Source organism: Lepisma saccharinum, chromosome 21, assembly GCF_977018435.1.
Source record: "Lepisma saccharinum chromosome 21, izLepSacc3.1, whole genome shotgun sequence".
NCBI classification, from domain to species: Eukaryota; Metazoa; Arthropoda; class Insecta; order Zygentoma; family Lepismatidae; genus Lepisma; species Lepisma saccharinum.
The window spans coordinates 22,446,612-22,465,911 of NC_139249.1; the positions used below are offsets into that span (position 1 = coordinate 22,446,612).

Sequence of the window (19,300 nt, forward strand, 5' to 3'; positions counted from 1 at the left end):
CCAAAGCAAACTACGGGAAGATTCAGTGAATGCTCTAGAAGGAATTACAATCAGGTGTACATTTTCTTATGTAGGAATATCCCGGCGGTTCACCGAAAGGAGATGAACGTGCTTCTCTGGCGTCGGCCGAAGGGCCAGCCGAGCCTCGAGCCAAAACGTCCTCCATGGAAGCCAGGCCTATCCCTAACCCTCCCCTGCCCTTCCCCTTCCCCCTAAGGCTGAGGAACCCTTTGAAAATGGAACTCTAGTTTTACCCCTTTGCCAGACAGGCGTTTTAACGAGGGAGGGTTTTTTTTCTTCTTGGCTAAGGGTAAGAATCTAACGCCATTTTTTTAAGTGGAATCTGAAAAAGATAGTGTTCACTTAGTCACGTTTATTGGATGAACTAAAAAATAAAATAAAGTTAAAATTTTCCAATGTTTAATGTACTACATACTACATTTTTCATGTTATTGATAATAACATTTAAAGGGAAATTTCAGGTGAAATGAATTGGCTAGTGTCATCGACACTGCTGCTCTTGAGTTACACCGCAAGCTGACATTTTGGATAGAACTGTCTGCTCTATCTGTCTGAGAATTTACCGCTGGAGGAAGTCGGTTACGAAGTTTCAATAGCGAAACAATTCATTACGTCGTACCTAAAGTCCTGGTACTATGTCCATTAATAATTAGGTTACGCAAATTCCAAATTTTCTTTAAAAACGTTCTTTTTCCTCTATTACAGGAGATTACTAAAATGGCGATACAACACGAGAAGGTCCGTGGTGTTCTGAGTCACCAGTTTCTCTTCATGGCATTTTCATTTAACCATAAACACGACAGGATCCTCTCCCCACAACAAGCATACTGTGATGGGTGAAGATACAGTACTTTTAGGGTTGCGAGACACTTTACGAAGGATATCCCGCTCTAACTTCTAGTAGCATTGTAACGTAACGATTTACTGAATCCGGAATGGGACTTTAGGTGCACCCTATATTCTAGGCAGCTTCATGATACGTTAACTGAGTGTTCATTGACATCAAGATAGTGTCTAAAACTTGAATCAGGTATTTTAATAATTATATTCTTGCTGGAAAAATGAATAAAAATAAGAAAAAAGATTAAACGCATCATGGGTTTCGAAGCGAAAATTAATTGCTCACATTTCAATGACATTCATTGCAATTCGTAACCAGGTGTGTATATATAATATCAGATAGACAAAGGAAATGCCCGACCTCTCTGGCTGAGTGGTTAGCACAGCCGCAGGTCCCAGTATCGAATCCCGGCCTGAACATGGGTGTTCTTCGTGAATTTCCGTTCGTCAATTTCCTCATCCTCATCGTCGCAATTAGCCAACAGTGGCAGAGTAGCGACGCTAAATAACACAAATTAAATGAAATCAAAACAGAGAATATGGAATAAACGGTACTTACCAAGCATTTGCGGTCTCTCATTCCAGAATGCAGCATTTCCCTTCGGTCCGTGGGGCACTGTGCTGCGTTGCCTCTGAAAGATACGAATAAGACGCACATGAACCAAATGCTAGGTAATATCTATTATTTATTAAATTTGTTCTGTTCTAAGACATTGTCATAAGCCCCCAGCACCCAAGGCCCCACTGAGTAGCTCCAGCTTCAATTTTAGATTCACTAAGGCTGTCACTAAAGTTGATGCAAAAGTTAAGAGAAGCCTTGAAACCAAAGGGTCTTCTAATTGACAATTATAGTTCAATTCCTAATGGTCTGCTTCATTTTCTTCTTTATTCTCTCTCTCTACCAATATTCTGTGATATCTCTTCCTTCTCTTTCTCCTTCCACTCCCCTCTCCTGTCTCCACTTCATTTTTATTTCTTCTTCTGTTTCCCTGTCACGTCTATATTTACCTTCCCCCTCTCTCTCTTTATGTCTAGCTTCCATATTTTTCTTACGTTTTCTCTCTCTCTTACTTTCTTGCCTCCTCTCGATGTTTTTCTTTCCTTACTTCTGCCTATCTGTTTCTCTCTCTCTCTCTCTCTCTCTCTCTCTCTCTCGCTCCTTTATTTCTTTAATTCTTTCTCCCTCTGTCTGGCTCTTTCCCTTCCTTTTTGCTTTCTCTTACTTTCTATGATTTCTTTAATATATTTCATTGTATCATTAATTCGTTCATTTGTTTCTCCCGATTAAGGCCGTTTATATTCACCGTTAGAGCCACTTTTGTTTTGCCGAAGGTGAATTTGCAAATTTAATAAGTAAAACTATAAAATCAATTCTCACCTGCTTCTTGTGCAGTTCTCCTCTTGCTGGGTCCTTGCTCTTTCTTCAGTTCCAATTCCTTGGCTTCTCAGAAGACTTTAACTGATGACGTCAAAGCTGGAAGTCGAACGTTGCTGTCTCCAGGTTGAATGGTGTTTCTTTCAACTAGTCGAAACCCTCAAATGTTCACTTCTATTCTGAAGTTGACAGCGACGGTAGTTCTTGAAAGCTTGGAAAGGTTGCCACATCTCTCGTGGTCGATAACCCAAGAGAATCTTCACATCAGCCGTCAGACATCTTCTGAGAAATAAAATAATATTCCTATGAACTATCAATTGATATTCATTTTGTTTTCATGTGTGTCTATTTTTTATGTATGAACGTGTAGATAATGCTTATAGCAGCGGCATCATTAGTTATATTAACAAAATATAAAGTAAATACAAACTTGAATGAAACTTAATATTAAAAAAAGAACAATTCATTGCATTGGGAGCGTCAGTGCTAAAACAATTTGGGTGATTATCTTATTAATACATATATCACATATAAACAATTCTCACCTACTGCTCTTGCAGTTCTCCTGTTACTAGTTGCTCTTTCTTCAGTTCCAATCCCTTGTCTTCTCAGAAGACATCAACTGGAGAAGTCAGAGCTGGAAATCGAACATTTCTGTCTCCAGGCTGAATGCTACTTCTTTCAACTTGTCCAAGTCCTCAAATGGGTCCACTTCTACCCTGAAGATAAGAGGGACGTAGCTCTGAAGAGCTGGGAAATGTTTTCAGATCTCATCTGGTTGATACCCCGAGAGAATCTTTCCATCAGCGTTCAGGCAAATTCTGAGAACTAAAAATACATTCCTTTGTAAAATTCAAATCGTACCACAACTTTCTCCATAAGAACACTAAAGAAAGTGTACAAATACAATAGCTATTGTACTGCTGGTCTTCATCTACGGAACGTGTCCACACACACACGCACACTTCAGAGCTATAGTTCATTGGTGATAACCCAGTGGGCCTGTGAACGCTTTCATACTAATCTTTGTAGAAATATTAAAGATCTCTTGTACCTTTGTACAAATTTCTTTCGACATCATTGCAGTACTGAACTCTCGTATTGTCGTGAAAACGCAAATCTGTGTGACTTGAGTTATTAAAACATACTTCAGTCTGTGTATAAGCGGGCTTCTATTATCATTAGAATTCTTACATTGAGACTGCAGTAGCACAGGAAATTATAATTTAAAATCATTATTTGTTTACGTACACACACACACACACACACACACACACCATTTCTTATGATATCCTTTATTATGCGTAATTCGAAATAAGTAGTTTTTCACTTCCTGTCCATCATTATATTTTTTCATGGACGAAGTTATCGCGCACCTTCTCATTATAAACAAAACTGTATATTGGCAACTGATAACCTGATTCAAGTGCAATTGAGTGTTAAAAGTTTGTATGAGAGTACAGTATACTACTTTGGTGCATTTAGTTATAAGCCACAATTACCTTGCTTTTCCTTGGTGGATAATTCTTGGCTTTGGCTTCTTATTAATAGCGAAAAGCTGATTATTATGCTATTTATTTAGTCACATTTGGGACAGCCATATTTGTTGCATAAAATCTACGGAAACGGTTAAGACGTGAGCATTGTTGTAGTGGTACATTGTCGTAAGCCATCATTGTAAATGTTAAGGCTCGGGTGGACATATGAAGAAACAATATAGCATTGAAGAACAATGAAATGTATTGAATGATTGGTATGCACAAATGCAAATTAATTTGTCAACTTGTAAATGGTGTGCCCAGGTAGGTCAAAAATACCCATAATTCCATCAGTTTAAACTACTAAGGGAAACAATGGTCTTGAAAATGTGAATTCGAACGGGACATGCTCGTTTGAATACCCACTTGGCAAGCTTTGCAATTGTGAAGAACAATTCTCAAAGAATCCTCTGTACTGTTAGACACTCAGCAGAATTGATGTGTCGAGGACTGATAGGAAATAAAGTTCATTTCCAAATAGGCTATCTATTTCTTACATTCCCAGCTTACGAACAGTATCATACGCAGTGGCGTGACCAGGATTTTCGAAAGGAGGGGGTTACGCATACATTTTTTTTAGTAGTCAGTCCTCATTTTGTCATATTTTTATGGCTTTGATGATCTTTTTTTTAAAATACTGACCCTCACCAACCCCCCCCCCCCTTGGGCACGCTACTGACCATACGCTACGATGCCTGGGGTCTCGGGTGTTCTTTCAATCAATTTCAGCTATCATCACTCATCTTCATCTTGGCGGTTAGCCAAAAGTGACAGAAAAGCAGGGGCGGCGCCAGGGGGTGCGAAGGGTTGCTTGCGAACTCCTTAATTCTATTTCCGCACCCCCATCAGCACGCATAGATGGTTAATCCTGGCGCCACCGCCGCAGAAAAGCGAAGTAGAAATAAACAAACTCAATCAATCAATCAATAAATGAATGAATATTATTGTTTTTCTGGATAAGGATATGAACAAAGGTGTAATATAATAAGCGTTGAGACTGTGTATACTAAAATTAATTTTGAGGTAACAAGAGAAACTATGACAGAATGTAAATTAATATGTGAAATATTGATAAGAAAACGTAATGGCTATAAGCATCCAAATTAAAGAGGTGTGGGCCAATGAATAAAATAAGTAACGAATGACGAGGATATTCTAAATTGTTTCAAGACAGATCGAAAGACATCGCCAGAGAATATCGTTCGAGTAGGCTACAGGGAAGGGTAGATGGAATATATCCAGATGGCTCTTCCGTGATTATCGCTTCTATTTCTCTCACAATCTCTCTTCTATCTTCTCTATCTATCTAGTTCCACCCTGTTTCCTCTTCCCTTTTTTCTCCTCTACATTGTGTCTTTTTTTCTTTCAGTAATGTTCCTTCATTTTTCCTTTTTTCCCTCTCTCTTTGCTTTCTCTTTCTGTCTTTTTCTCTCTCCTTTTCTCTGTTTATTTCGTCCTCTTTGTCTCTTTTTACCCTGTTACATTTTTTCTTCTAAAATTGCATTCTGTCTCTGTTTATCAACATTTGCTACTTCTGTCTCATTCCTTCTACGGTATTCTCTCCGTCGCTATTCCTCTGTTTGTGTACGATTCTTGTTGGGGGCGGGCCAGTTTGTCGGAGGTATATAAACCGGGTTCCGACTTGTTACGGTCTCTTTCATACTCTCTCAGATACTCAGACAGTTGCCGACTCTCTCAGATACTCCGATACAAGGCCCGATAGATTGAGGCTGTTTTTTACTGAGCCAGATGGATGCATAGAGAGTGAGCGCCGTATGTTTAGGGACCTCTGAGTGATAAACTGCGGGAGCGGGTTAGCGCTATGCTAAATAGTGCGCTCGTAGAGTAAAATCATGGAAGTTCTGTTAAGTGCATTTCTCTGTTACGGGAGAAAATGCAACCTAGAGCAGTTGTTATTGGATTGTAACGTAAAGTATCATATGCGGAGTAGGGAAGGTATGTGTAAATAAAGTACATACGAAAGATATACGTGAGACGTTATTCCTCACAACAGGTAACAGAGCCCCCATTGGCAACGCCCTTGATTAGATCTCTATGAAATTCGTGTAGCATATTTTGGAAATTACACGTGTTGATTCAGTTTGCAGTTACCTATGAGGAGTTTTCAAAAGGAATAGTCGATTTGTTAAAAAAATAAAAGTTATAATCATGTTTTTTTCTTGTTGATGCACATATTGTAGCTACAGTCACACACACTTCTGGCTTGTAAAGATACCATCAGTTTTCAATGGGATTGTAGCGTCGTCGCCTTGTAATCAAGGTCCTGGGTTCGATACCCGGTGGAGGCACATAGTGGTTCGGATCCCACTTTAAACTGTAGGTCCAGTCCCGATTAGCCTTACTGTGCATAAGGTGGACTTAAAACACAAAATCAATCAATTCAATGGGATTGTTACAACCTAGAAACGTCCGTTCTGTACATGCTGACATCTTGTCTCTGCACACACATCGTTCTTTTCGAAACACTTTTTGTACTGAGGAACAAATTTTGAATTTCCCTGCCTACAAATATGTTGCCTTCAATTTTGACATTCCCGTTGTACGAAATCCTGGATTATCAGTGACTATTCTCTACAGCTGTCGTTCAGCTGTCCGGATATTCCAATGCAAGAATAATAAATTATAAACAATTTGGAAATTTTTAAATATAATTTATGAACTATTTAACTCGTTCCAAAACGATCTTCGGAGGATGCAAACGTTTGTTTCGGTAAACTACCAAACCAGGTGAAGAACGCAGTTTTATTCCTCTGACACACAACGACACGATAGCCCAGTTCTTTGCACACCCGTTCGAGCATGGGTCTGTGGATAGTGTTAACTGCCGCGAAAATTCGCTCCCCTACGTCTGTGATATCAGGGGCATAGGTTGACCCGATACCTTTGATGTAACCTCACAAAAATAAGTCCCATGGTTCGGTGACCTTGGGGACCACAGTATCAGGTGCTGCAGACAAAAGCCCTATTTGGGCCTCCTCGATGGCGTAGCTCAACATAGTTGCCTTGTAATCAAGGGTCCCGACTTCGATATCTGGTGGAGCCACTAAAGTGGGATCCAAACTACTAAAACTGTATGTCCAGTCCAGATTAGCCTATCTGTGCGAAAATCAAAACTTAAAGGAAACACTCAAACGTCCTATCCAACGCCTTGGCAGTTCTGTGTTCAGGTAGCGACGAATTTCATTGTGAAATTGATTGGAATCCGATGGTTCATATGAATCCAGGCTGCCTTGTAACTGATGCATAGGCCCAGCTGTAAGACATCATTCCTGTTAGTGTTCTCCAGGAAAGATAATGGCCTGCAGGCGTGTTCACTAGAGATGGCGCAGAACCATTAATCCTCGGAGACTCACGTTCATGTTCCAAATAAACACCTGCGTTTTCAGATTCCAGTTCAGTTTTCAGTTATGGGTATAATAAATGTGAACAAGAGAGAGTCAATGGTTATTGGGAAGAAACAAAAAAACAAAAAAAAAATTCGAGGCGATAGAACCGAGCAAATTGACTGACAGCTTCAGATATCTGAGCTGTATCATAAGCAGTGGCATGAGTTGCAATCAGGAAGTCAGAGTGCGAATGGTATTGGCGAAGGAGCCTTTAATAGAAGAAGTGTGTTTTTTGTGGTCTGTTTAACAAAGAACAAGGGAAGAAACCAATGAAGTATTTGCATACTTTTCTGTATAAATTCACTTTTATGCTTCATTAAAATTCTTAAGCTTAGGGCATGCGATTGGATTACATTGGCCGTTTTACACTTGCTATACGAATGAGTAGGTATATGTTTCGCTTGTTGAGCATGCAATTACATACGAGGGTTAAGTCATAAGTCATGGCAACTATTCTTTTTTCTCGCAAACAGGGGACAACACGAAAAATCTAAGACGTACATTTGAAAGTGTATGGAATGTACCTTCGAATAAAGCTACCAGATGAAGTCTGGATGCAGGAGACTCTCGCAGGGAAGAGGCAGAACGCAGGATATTGGACCACAGTGTTTTATTATGAGGCAGATCTGCAATTGACACTCTGCCCCGTTTGAAGGCCTCCACCAGGGCCAGGCTCTACCGTACGGCAACACGTGAATTTGCACGGGGCGGCAAGCTGAAGGGGGCTGCAAAATGTATAAAAAAATGGAAGCTGCATTATTTGAGGCAGTTTTGTCTTCTTGGGACGGAGAAAATTCAAATTAAATCCATTTGCATATGTAGTATAAAGCAGTTAAACTGACGTGTCGCATTCGGTAATCGGAAATAGAGCTGCATTGTTATTTGACGTGTTGGTAACAAAAGGTGGTGATGTCGTAGGTATTGCCGAATCGCGCAAGACGCAATAGTAAGTACGAATATCCGCTGTTTTTGTTGTTGCTGGTTGCACCTCATTTACGATCTTGACGGTGTAACGAAAGTGCAGTTAGTGTATGTCGTGTGTGAGAACGCGCACGCGTTTGAGTGTGACAATGTATTGAGAGACTTGTTTTTCGAAACTGAAGCTTATTAAAACTTATTTACGTTCCACAACAGGCGAATCGCGGTTAGAAGGACTTGCCATGATCTCAATTGAACATGAAATTGGTCACAAATTAGACCATGCTTCTGTTATTCGGGACTTTGCAAATACAAAAACCTAGAAAAGTTCATTTGTGAGCTTTCTAACTTAAGAGGGGAAAAGATACAAAGTGAATAGTGTAATCAGGAAGAAATCGTGGACAATGAACACAATGGGATATGTCTAAAACTTTTCTGCCACCGGAGGGGTTTGAACCTACGACCATCAGGTTGACAATCCTTAATGTTAACTACTACTCTACAAGCTTTCGCTCCTGAAAGCAGGTAAAAGGAGCTGCCCAATGTGAAATGTAGACGCAACTCTCCTCCTACATGTAATGTGCAAAGGATACTTGTTTGTAACAAAGCAAACGAAGGTACGCGTAGAATGAATCTGCGAAAACATTTAATGGAGAATTGATGACACATGATGACAACTTTTCAGTCGATATTTGTGGAGGTATGTTTGTATTGAACTCGAATGGGAAAATGGGTAAAATTAGTATGTCCTGAATTGCCACAAATATACATAGTTATTTCATTAATATTTGTCAGTGTCTTTGAAGCATTACACAATTATCGTTAGAGTATCATAATTCACGATCTTATACATGAAAATATCTCTTTGAACGTGGGTCAATTCATTTGTCTTATATATATATATAAATTCCAGATGCAAAACAATGTGACGACTTTACTCTGCTATTACAAATAATGTCACCATGCTCTTCATTAATAAAAAAGGAATTAAAAAAAGAGAACACCTCGTAAGGAGAATCGAACCTGGAACCACTAGCAGTCCAATCGAGAACTCTAACCACTTTTTTTTTTTATTGTCTCATTCTGATATACAAGTTATGGAATTACATTGTTTTTGACATAAGTATATTTAGCTATTACAATTTGTATTTCTATCTGGTTAACCTTTACATTTTTGTTTTACCTAAATTAAGTATAAAGCACTAATAAGAAATTTGAATACCATTTCTTCCTTGCTTGGAGAGGAATTTTTTCGTATTGTTCTTGCAAGAAGATACTGAATTGTTTCTGAAAACTGCTCTCGTCATTGGGAAATATATATAATAAGTATTCTGTTATCAACCATTGTACTGCTCGTTGTTTTGTTGGTGGAAAAAAAATTGAAATCAGGAAAAACTATATCTGTATCCGTAAACTTTGTTGTTGAGGTGCGGCATATACGACTGAGCATTGTTCGCAATTTGTTCCACGCCGTGGAGGAGTTGCGACACTTGGTTATCCTGTGGGCTAAAGAGTCAGGCACGTTGCATGATATACAGTTAGGAGAGTCACTGATTCCATATTGGTATGTCCTATCTCTTGTCACTATAACACGATGAACCACTTTGTACCATATTGATTGGCCCGCTTTTGAAAGGTGTTTGGCGGAGACATTTTCCCATATTTGTGGCCAATTATGTGTATTGAACTCCCTGACTATTCCTGGTACTGCGTGCTTGAAACTACTGATTTCTCTATATAACTTTTTTAACAGATGGTGTAATTGTCTCATGTCGTAATAACTGGTAGCATACCTGTAAAGCGATGTCCATATAAAACAAAAACCTTTTGGGGATACTTTGGATATCGATGGGAGCTTCTAATGGAATGTTTCGTATTATCGTCTGTATACATGCTTGGGTCGTTGACTCGTGCAGTGAGAAAGCTGTTTGAAGGCCAGTCTGTACAAACAATGATCTTGCCTGTGTGTTCGCGTGTATTAGTCTCAACCCACCTGTCTTCTCTGATAACGTGACCTCATTTATTGCCACCCGGAAAATTGTATCGTGCCACAAAAAGCAGCCAACAGCTTTGTTGACCTTGGCTAAGTGCTGTGGTTTGAAAGGTAGGATTTTTGCTACATACCAAAGTTTAGAGAGAGCAAAAACGTTGATAAATCTTACTCGTGCTTTTAAACTCAGAGAGCGCGTCTTGTTCACTCTGAGGACGTAGATTGCCCTCTCGCACGTGAGGTTACTATTGGCTTGGATCGTTTCATCGATATTTGCATAGAAGTTTATACCTAAAACTTTTATTTTCTTGTCTACAGGGATCTCCGTATTGTTTGTGAAAGGATTCTCCTTGCCAAGGGGCATCAGGAATGACTTTCGATTGTTTAGTTTTGCTCCTGATGTGAGCTCAAAAGTATGTATTTGGCTTTTAACACTGTCCACATCTCTTTCATCCTTGAGAAAAATCGTGACGTCGTCCATGCTCCAGCCAACTTGTATTGTGGTGGAAGCCATAGAAATACCCTGTAAATGATGCTGGATACTAAACAAAAAAGGGGGCTATTGTGAGGACGTACAATGTGCTACTCAAGGGACTACCTTGTAGTACACCCCGTCGCATTTTAAAACTTGTTGTCAAGAAACCATTTATTTTAAGTTTTAGCAGCATATGATTATATAATGTTTTTATCCAATTAATAAAAGTGTCTCCGAAGCCATATGCTTCTAAGACTTTGTACAGATATTCGTGACTCACTCTGTCATATGCTTGGGAAAAGTCTAAAGATAGGATTGCCTCTGATGCATTCTTATTTTGTTTGGTAATAATGACGTCTCTTATCGTTTGCAGCAAGTGATGTATACTTTGAGACGTATTACAAGCGAACTGTAAATTGCCAATAAGTTTCACCATATATTTTTTTTAGACGCTCATTTATAAGTTTAATATCACTACTCAATATTGAAATTGGTCTAAAATCTGTAACGAATTTTGGATTTGCCTTTTTGGGAACTAACACTATAACTCCCGTGCTACTGGTCTTCCCTATTGTTCCTGTTGTCAACACTTCGTTGACCCATTCCGTTAATTCGTCTCCTATTAGATCCCAGAAACATTGATAGAATTCTGATGGTAGTCCATCTTCGGCTGTAGTTTTATTCCTCGGAGCTTTGAATACTGCATCATGAACCTCCTTTTTACTAAACGGTTGTGTGAGCTCAGTTCTTTCATTTTCCGTCAGTGATGCAGGGAGGTAGTTCAAAAAATTACATTGCGTTTCTGCGGGATTAAAGGCTTGACCAAGAAGATTTTTATAGTATTGCAAAAACCTGTCGTGTATACTATGAGGGCTGGTGACTACTTCACCGGAATCTAAAGTTAATTTATGAATAACGTGACTCCTGGCGTGTTTATGTTCTTGAAGAATGTGACTTAGTGTGGCTTGCTCGTCAGGGTCTATAGGAAGAATCTTACTCTTTATTATTGCTGCAGATTTTCGTTTCCTATGTATAGCAAGTAATTGCGCTTTTATTTCATTTGCATAAGGACGATCGAAATTACCTTGCAATGCTAAACGATGGAGATCATTCAAGACTGCATAAAAAAAATTGTATTTGTTTCTTTGATCTCTACTAACCTCTGCACTGAAGAATTTACTGACCTGACGAAATTTAGGCTTAACTCGAGTTTCCCACCACTAGATTAGGGTCTTTTGCACTGGCCGAGAGGCCTTGAGTTCGTTCCACGTTTCCCTGATTAGCTGGACATAACTACCATTGCGTAATAATGTGCTATTTAAAAGCCAGTATCCGCTACCTTGACGGGGTTTAACCAAATCTAAATTTATTTTGAGAATTGGGACACTATGGTCACTAAAACATACTGGAAAATTTTGAACACTAATTATATATTCCTGAAATCTTGGTGCGACATAAAACCTATCGATCCTTGACGCACTATTGGAGGTGATATATGTGTAACCTTGACTTTCGCCGTTGGCATGTATCCAAGCGTCACGCAGTTGTAACCCCTGCGTTAATTCATAGAATGCACGTGAGAAGTTGTTTCCTGGATTTTGATCTTGTGAACGAATTACGCAGTTAAAATCTCCCACTAGTATAGTGTCTAGCGTGTGGGATGTCAACTCGGGCCCTACAACTGTTGAAAAAAAATCTTCTCTTTCCCGTCTGTTTTGGCTTCCTGACGGAGCATACACATTACAGAGAAACACTGAGCCTAATTTGGCACTTATTTGTCTGCCCGTGGGATGGGGCACTACATTACGTAAATCCAAGTGTCTCCTACATGCTATGGCAGTCCCTTGTGCAAATGGAGTAAAATTGTTGTATACTTTAAACATGTTCAGTACAGAAAAATTCGTCTATGGCTACCTCTTGTAAGAGGGCCACATCAATAGACGATTTAATGAGAAAGTCATTGAGAGCAATTATTTTGGTCTTACTTGGCATTTGATTCAAATTTATAGATGCCAAGGTAAATGTTTGCATGATAATAACTGTCCACAAAAGAAAACTAAACTTACTTACATTCTTCAACATTACTGATCTCTAATTTCTGCCTATAATGCATTAACTATGCTTTCCACTAAATAAATCTGGGGTAAGTTTGTTACTCGTTGAAGGTTTCTCTTTAGTTACATTTGCTGAATTACTTGTTAAACTAGCCTTTGAAACATCTTGTTTTGGGGTACCAGGTTCTACTCTAAATTCATTATGAACTATTGTGGAACTTACGCATTCATTATTTTTCTTCTTCTTTCTACGTAGCACCATGGACTCTTCCGCCACTGACCGTAACCTTGATACAGATCTTGACCGTGATTTCCTAGGAGAGGTAACTACGGGGAATTCTGCCTCCGCGAACAAGGCACTTGGGGGTGGGGGCGGGGGTATGTGATGAATCTCCTCTGAAGTGGTCAATGTTGGCTGTTCCAGCTCTTCCCTTCCTGTTGGTGCATTCTTCACACTAACTTCCTGTCTGGTACCTGTCTCCTCGTCGGTGATTCTGGGGCTATCCGTGTTCCCTCCATTGTTATCTCCTGACGCAGGGACTTCTGCAACTGATGGAGCTGAATCTCTTGGTTTAGTTCGTACGGGTAGCACAGTTGGTTCATATACCATCGGTACATTGTCAGCGGGTATATTAACCGGCCCTCTACGGGGCTGGTTCCCAGAGGATCGACGCTTAGGACACTGAGCCACTACGTGATCCTCCCCCGAGCACGCAAGGCACGTACGCACCTGCCCAGGGTATGTTACCCAATAGGAGTGTCCATTCATTATTACATATGAGGGTATGGGTTTGCGTAGTATCATTTTGATCAAGACACGTCCAGTTCGAGTAGGGTAAATGTGATCTGCAGAGTATGTCTCATCTTCGATTTTTAACACTTCCCCATAAGACCTGATGACACGACTTATCACTTCTGCACTTAATTCAATTGGGACTACATGGATTCTGACAAGTACATGTCGCTGGTGGGCCCATTCTACTTCAACTTTATGATCACCATCTACGTCACTATAGATTACCTCAGCACCAAAATCATTTAGTAACCGTTCTCCTACCACTTTTGTCGCAAATTTCACGTACAAACACTTACGAAAGTAATCTATTTCAAACTGAGCACTTGGTTCGTAGGCACTTGGTAGACATCATGAAACCATCGATGAAAATCCAATGACGTAGGTCACGTTTTGACATCAATGAAAACAAATTTCAAGGTGTTTTCTCTTTGTGTATTCATCGTGATCTATTTCATCGTATCTTCACTGGCGCACGGTAATTATAGTCAAAACCTCGCATGCACTTCAAAGGAAAAAAACAACTAACTCAACACTAGCAAACCGTATACGGCCCTAGCTAACTCGGACAGTTCGATCACTAAGCCTTCTCACGCGGAGAGCGGAGCTCGCTACGAACTGCTTCCTGCACAAGCTGCAGGCAGACTACCACTTCGCCACGGAGGTCGACACTACACCACGGACTTTCCTTCCGTTGTAACAACGATTTTTAAGTATTATGTCCCACCAATATTGTAACTGTCGTTGGGTATACATGTATAGTTGAACTGTTACTTTAGTTTTGAATTGGTTTATTGTAGTATATTCCAATACTAGTTGAAGATCTCCGCGCTTAGAGGTGACGAAGGAAAGCGTAGGATCCGACCGGCAGTCGGTAGGTACGCCTAGGCCCTTCATGGGCTGTTGCGCAAAGGATTATTATTATTATTCTTGCAGTATATAAGCTATCTTCGAGAAATAATTTTGGAATGATGAAGAAAAACGAGAATATTGGTAGTTGTGAAAATGCGAGTTATTTCTTCCAACTTATTATTGTGATTAGACATTATTATTGGAAAATATCTAGAGGCGTAAACATTGCAGGACGATGTTCTCTTCCTGTGATACTGACATAGTCTTGTGTCCAGAACGGTCTGCATCTACATTTCACATTGGTCAGCTTCTTCTACCTCTTGACTAACACTGTCAAATGTGATGTGATTTTATGAATACAATTTTCCGCCTGTTTACGTATAACGTTTCGTACATTTGGCAGTTCGCAAGTGGTGTAATTAGATCGTGAATATGATACTCTAACGATAATTGTGTACTGCTTCAAAGACACTAACAAATATTAATGAAATAACTGTTTATATTTGTGGCAATTCAGGACATACTAATTTTACCCATTTTCCCACTCGAGTTCAATGCAAAGATCAAGGGCGCCGACTTTCCAAAATTTCTGTGGGTGCATATCAATGGCGATTAGATCTGTAATTATCAAGTATTGTATACTTTAAACAACTTACATGCACAATGATTGCAAGAGGCAATTATATTATCAACACGTTACTAAAAGAAAATACCACATTCATACAAATTAAAATGGAAAAATCTTCATAAATGCAAATAATTTTAATTGTATTGCAGAAAGAACTATGCAAGGATTTTGTTGTGAACAGAAACTACAAAATGACTAACTTTATGTACCAAATAATAATAATAATAATAATCATGACATGTTAACTTTCAATATAAAACACATTCCTTTTTACGTCATTTGCACTTATGAATTTGTTTGCAATTTTGGTAATGTCAATATTTTTAGTCATTTCTTTATGAACATGCAAAATTGCCAAATCATTCAATGTTTTTTGGGTCATTGTTGACCGCAAAATCGTTTTCAATCGTCTAAGTGCTGAAAATGACCGCTCAGAGGTACAACAAGTAATAGGTATAGTTAAAATCACCCGTACAAACTTCACAAATTCTGTGAGCATTTCACGCATGGGACCACTGTTTTCTCTACTTAAAATATTTGTAATGTCTGACAAGTTGGCCACTTTTTCTTTGTTCGTTCTGCACACATCTAGAAACATGTCCCTGTGCAATGTTAGCTTGTCTTTATCAAAGTCTGTCCCATCTCAATGTTTTAATTGCTTATTATTTTTTGATAATGGCAAGTGAGAAATATTTATTTTATTTTGTTTTTATCAAACTAAAAATCTTGTGGGTGCGGCGCACCCACAAGATTATTTATGTGGGTGCTCGAGCCCCGGAGCACCCACGTAGTCGGCGCGCATGACAAAGATACCTCCACAAATATCGACTGAAAAGTTGTCATCATGTGTCATCAATTCTCCATTAAATGTTTTCGCAGATTCATTCTGCGCGTACCTTCGTTTGCTTTGTTACAAACAAGTATCCTTTGCACATTACATGTAGGTACTTGTATTGCGTCTACATTTCACATTGGGCAGCTTCTTTTACCTGCTTTCAGGAGCGAAAGTTTATAGAGTAGTGGTTAACATTAAGGATTGTCAACCTGATGGTCGTAGGTTCAAACCCCTCTGGTAGCAGAAAATTTTCGTAAGTTTTAGACATATCCCTTTGTGTTCATTGTCCACGCCGTGTGAAACGGAATGATTCAGTTTGGAATTAACGATGGGGGGAGGAAAATATTAAATTACAAAATCTCCATTTCAACGAACTGAGAAGTGGAGAAAATTTGATAATTCTTATAAATATTAAAATTACATTCATGTTTTTAGTGATATAATCGCAGGCAAAATCAAAGATCTTACGTGGAAGATTTTTTCTTGCTCTGTACTCAGCCAAAAGGCATTTCGCACCGAAATAATACATTCTTTAATACATTTCAAAATGTTATTGAATGCTTCATGTCGATAATTTGATCAATGCATCTATTCTTGACGCCGAGACGATATTTTCTGCAACTACCTCTTCTCTCCTCTCGTCTCTAGTCCCTTCTGTACTTCTCTTCTCCTTCTCCTTGTTCTTTCACCTCCTTCTCCTCTGCTTGTATCTCATATCGCCTTCCCTACTTTTCTCGCATCTTTTCTCCATCCCACTCTTCTCCACTCCTCTTATCTCCTTTCCTCTCTTCGATTTCAGACTCCATTGCACTCTTCTACTCTTCTTTTCATTCTTCTCTTTTTCTCTCTTTTATTCTACTCTCCACTCCCCTATTCTCGTCTCCTAACCTCCTCTTCTCTCGCTTTCCTCCTCTCTTCTCGTCTTTGCTCCATTTTCCTCATCTCTCCTCGAATCTTTTTCCTTTCTTCTCACTACTTCTCCTCTCTTTGTCTATCCTCTCTTTCTTCTCACCTCTACTATTCCTCTTCTCCTTTCGCTTTCTCTTTCTCCTCTCCTTTGTCACCACTCGTTTCCTCAGCGTTGAAATGCTAGAAAACCTATTTTTTATTTCAGAAATAATTTTGTCATTTGCGATATAACAGTGATATTTTTATACAATAATACTTTTTTTATTTCTTTCGCGAATTTCATAAATATCTATTCTGCACGTGGCAACCCTGAAATTGAGCCTAAGTCTACATGCAACCCACCAACGCCTTGCGTAAATTGGGTTGCCTAGTTTAAAATGTCGTTGTCCTAAAACTTTTGAGAGACACTGTACAACGTTCTGGAAAATGAAAGTAATCATGTACAGTATAAATAGTCATGAAGAAATAGTGAAACAAAACAGGAGAGCTGAGAGTTCTTGACGTCAGCAGAGACTATGGTGAGTAAATGCAACATATATTTTATTATTTTTAGGCTTAAATATATATTTAACTTGGGTGCGTGCTTACTACCCCATCGTTGTTCACATACACCATCTGGTGGCTTCTTTGAAAAGTACATTCCATACACTTTCAAACGTATATCTTAGATTTTTCGTATTACCCCCTGTTCGCGAGATGAAAAATAGTTGCCATGACTTATGACTTAACGCAGGTATATTGAGGGTTCACCTCTCCAGTTTTTCTAACCGACGTACTTGTGAATCAATAGTGAAGAAGATACTATACATTCTTTGGTGGGTGGTCAACCACTATACAAACACTGTATATGTATACTTCTCTTGATTAATTCGTTGTCTCTCACAATGTACTTAGTATCACCTTTTATTTAATGAACTATTTAAACCATTTAAAACCATTTTCCCGCCAGTTTCCAGATATCAATATTCAAATATCCAAGAGCTGCTAATATCTGCACTTCATAATGCTAACGGTAGCTATATCTGTATGTTATCTTCTGTAATTTCCTTCATAAATAGGAATACCGACACAAGCATGAAAATTATATGTCCGGTGGAGACACGTAGTGGTTCTGACCCTACTTTAAACTGTAGATCCAGTCCCGATTAGCCTATCTAAAAATATTCCTGTCCCACTGAACACAGCTTTGCACTATCCAAGTTTACAAGTCCAGTCTTCTCTGAAAAAAAATCTGCGTACGTCACCGATTGTAGGTATGTGTTTATTTAATATCTACATAACGACATCAACACAACAGTAATCCCTTAGCTGGAATTGCTACATAATTTGTCAATATGCTTATTACGTTATGCAGCAGTAACTTCAATTAATTCTTGTCTACACAAATCCAACTTTTTAAAACAAACATCCACGATTATGTAATCAATACGGTTTTGGCGCTACTCAAGGGGATCATCCCGGTTTCACGACCCAGGTCATCGCCATTGTTCGCCATCGCTCCCCTATGCCGTCCGTATAGAAAGACACCATAGTAGAACAGTTATTACGCTTCCCGCCAGGTGGCAGTTCGAATGTCAACCACCGCGCTCAGTGGCAAGTCCACTATACGAAAGCAACAGCAGACAGACAGACATACAGACGCCAATCAAACATCATAATGTCTTCATACGATATGAATGTGGCAGTTTTACATATTTGCTAAGTGATATTTGTTCTCCTCTTTCTTTCTTTGTAAAATATCTGTGCTTGTAATTGTGGTGTATTGATTCGATGGTAATATTTCTTACGTTTCATAACCCATTAACAATTATTTACAATTTAATAAAGCGACAGCGTAAACGGAGTCTAAGAAAATATTTCGAATGTTAATTTCCAAATCTTACCTGTGCATGAACAGCAGGTTCAAAATTCAGATCTTCTCTCAATGCAAACGTGTCTATATTCTATATTTTAAAGTCTCTTCATCTAATGTCATAGATATCAGTTACAACAATGGAAAGATTGTTGGTTTATTTTTTCGTTCTGTAGAGCTAATAGGGTCGAAATTACAATGGAAAGTGATTTAAGTTTAGCCTTTATTGACATATATCTTGGCTTTGTGCAATTATTTTTCTATCGAGCTTCATTCTTATTGGAATTATTTTTTTAATATTGAATGTTAATGTCTTTGGTTAATTGATTTTGGAAAATGTAGCAAGATGTGCTGTGCAAATGTCATACTATGACAGTTTAACATCAACCGAGGCTACATAAAGCAACTGAATAAGCCCATATTCTATCGGTTTTTACTCTACGATTAACATCTCCAAACCACTTGACAAATAACGATGCAAATATTAACCATATTAATTCAAATTTTGAAATTCGCCATGATATAGAACATTAATTTAGGAACAGCCCAAACCTTTTGGTTAATGTCTCCTACCTAGGGACATGTATTTGCAGCTGTTGATCCATGTGTGTAAATTTTTATGACTAAAAAGGTATATACGTATTTTCGATCATATATAGCTTTTGTTTTGATCCAGTTGAAAATTTATTCTACAAGGAATGGCTGAATCTAACACAACGACATGCAATTTGTCCGTCACGTTGCATTTCGTATACTCGTTATACAGGGTGACCCATCGTTCATCTACCATTTGGATTCTCGTAGTGCTCATGT

The 19,300-nt window shown here is 38.8% G+C and overlaps 1 long non-coding RNA gene across 1 annotated transcript; it reads right to left on the bottom strand.

Moving 5' to 3' along the window:
- Nucleotides 1-217: 217 nt before the first annotated feature.
- On the bottom strand, nt 218-2,920 carry LOC146004101 (uncharacterized). Its single transcript, XR_014443893.1, has 4 exons — nt 2,782-2,920; nt 2,240-2,518; nt 1,421-1,493; nt 218-343 (listed from the first exon to the last, which is right to left on the bottom strand). It is a non-coding gene; the product is annotated as an uncharacterized LOC146004101 (long non-coding RNA).
- Nucleotides 2,921-19,300: the final 16,380 nt, after the last annotated feature.